General features: G+C 43.3%; 1 protein-coding gene across 9 annotated transcripts in view; it reads right to left on the reverse strand.

Moving 5' to 3' along the window:
* Positions 1 to 2676, reverse strand: part of snap91a (synaptosome associated protein 91a) — a 72255-nt gene that overhangs the window by 68760 nt on the left and 819 nt on the right. The gene's annotated exons all lie outside the window — the stretch shown is intronic.

A 2676-nucleotide genomic window follows, 5' to 3' on the forward strand; every position in this document is an offset into this window, starting at 1 on the left:
AAAAATTAATCACATTTTAAAGGTTTCAACACTGAGTACCATTCAAACCAATAAATGACACAATGGCTGTATTTACACAGCACATGTCTAACCAACAGGCTACTTAAAGTGCCTAACTACTCAGTCTGTGTCCTCGTTTACCCATCCTCACACATTCAGCTTTTAGTGAGTGAGCTCAGTTAGCAGCAAACTACAGTACACTATGTTCCAACTGGTAAAATGTTATGCTCAAGGTTTATAGTAACATTTGGTTTTGTTTATCKTTTACCATCTACTTAAGGTGTAGGGCCTGGAGACATATTCTGTTTAGCCACTCTCACCTGTCTGCAGTAATAATAMCAGAGCTACCTATGTGAGTGACCATACCACCCTGTACACACCTGAACTTKTCTGCTTTTGGAAGCTAAGCAGCWTCAGGCCTGGTTAGTACTTGGATGGAAAACRATATGTAAATTCCAGGTGCCGTAAAACCAATGTAGGAGTTGTGGCCACATCAGAACATTAGCAATAGAAAATGTTTGATGGTTATAGGTCACCTTTAGCAATCAACACCTGACCTGTTTTCTCCCAGAACTCACRCACCTGTTGGTTGATGTTTTTGACCCAGTGACCCGGGTCAGTGTTTTACAGGTGATCAGACTTGTCTCCCCTCCCTGGTCTTCTCTGCTACTCCTGCACTCCTCCACTCCACTTACCCCCTCTCCAGCTAACGGAGCATCCACCTGCGTGGGCYGCGCCTCGTCCTCCTCTCAGGACGTTTTGAGGCAGCAATCATCCTTCTGCAGGTTCATCTGTTCAGRCAGCTGGTTCAAAAAGTTCTGCCAGCGTCTGTTGCTTGATATCCTTTAAAAACATTTCTGACAAATACACCGGTCACAAACTTCTTCCCTGACCCGACATGTTGGCAGCTGTCAGTCAATCATCAAGGGACACACCCAAAGCTGACAATATATGCTCTAATTGGTCAGAGCACGTGAGCTCACATGGGTTAATATTAGTTTGGACCAATCAGCGACCACAAAAATACATCTGTAACGATTGACAGAAAACCTGACAACTTACAGAACAATGTATTTTCGGCTCATTATGGGACCTCAAAACGATCAGCCCCCCAGCGCTGAAGACCCCTGAGCTTCAGCCCAGGTAAGCTTGTACATTAAGGTGGCCCAGCTTCTCARCAATGTTGTCTTTGACCTGTCCCACATAGCAAAGTATGTCTGGCCCAGTTCTGAACCACACAATGCACTAACAGTTGGTCCAGATCCTGCAAAGAATGATGGCCCAGATGTGGTTTGCCAGGTGTGGTCCATGCATGGGCCAGCACTGCATTAACCAAACCACAACTGGGCCAGATGTGGCATGCCATCTTAAAAACAGTACCATCATTGCCAGACCTGGCCCATAATTCAGTTGACAAACCTCTTGCCATGCCAGCAGTCAGCCCACAGGGCCAGCTTGACACCAGATCTGACCCACACCTGTCTGCTATGTGGGGTGCTGAGAGTTCCTTGGTCTTCATGATGTCCTTTGATTGGTGATGGGTCTTGCTGCTTAGAGGGTTTGATCTGATGTTGATTCTGAAGGTTATTGTTTTACTTATAAATAAAGTTTAGGGATTGAATTCATATGCATGAACCACTTCTCAGTTTAACATTTTTACAGTTATTTTAAATAAAGATTTTCCAGGTTTTAAGGCAACAAAATGGAAAAATTACCAAACAGGGAAAAGACTCTTGCCACCTACTCCAAATCCTATTTCTTCATGGATTAGTCTTTGCACATTTAAACTTTATATTAAAGTCTCTAACAGAAATACTGTCAGTAACTAAAGTTTTATTCTTCTCCACTTACAGCAGATCATAGTCCTGTTATTGTTGAAGTCTTTGAACTCAAGCTGGAACTGTCTGATTTGGTCAAATAAAACCCTCAGGAACCTTTGCCAAAAATAACATATTASAGCACCAATCCAACGAAATCTCACAGTACGTTGTGTCTTTACTTGTTTGAACTGGTTTAAGTTGTTGTAAGCATTTGAACCACACAMGGAGACAACCTTACTTTGGCTCTATACACACATGCAAGTTTGTTTTACTATTCTTATTAGAACTGTGTTTTGACTTTTGACCATTTCTKTAGCCTAACCCTGATCTAGACTTAACCATCCACAGTAYATAACCTAAAMCCAACCCCTAACCCTCCAATGGTATTCCACTGTATTAGGACCAGTCACTGGTCCTCAAACAGGGCTACAGGTCCTGACAAGGCAGCTGCTTATTTAACAAAAGGTCCTAAAAAGGTAACAAAYAACAGGTACACACTCACACATGTACAGAGGAACACGTTGTTTGGTTCAAGTTTGATGTGAATGGGGTGCTCAATCCTGGTCCTCCAGAGCCAATAAAGCTTTCTTTGCTCCAACACACCTGATATGAATGAATTGGTGATTAATGGGCTTCTGCAGAACGTGAAGAGGTAATTAAGACAAGCAGAGAAACGAGTAAAACATGCAGGRTAKTGGCCCTGGAGGAYCCCTGGTGCAGGTGTGCCAGCGTACTGCTCAATGAAACCATCAAATACCTTAATGCACACTGGTGACTGGGACAGGTGTGTGTGTGTGTGTGTGTGTGTGTGTGTGTGTGTGTGTGTGTGTGTGTGTGTGTGTGTGTGTGTGTGTGT

This window comes from Austrofundulus limnaeus, unplaced genomic scaffold, assembly GCF_001266775.1.
Source record: "Austrofundulus limnaeus strain Quisiro unplaced genomic scaffold, Austrofundulus_limnaeus-1.0 Scaffold253, whole genome shotgun sequence".
Classification (NCBI taxonomy): Eukaryota; Metazoa; Chordata; class Actinopteri; order Cyprinodontiformes; family Rivulidae; genus Austrofundulus; species Austrofundulus limnaeus.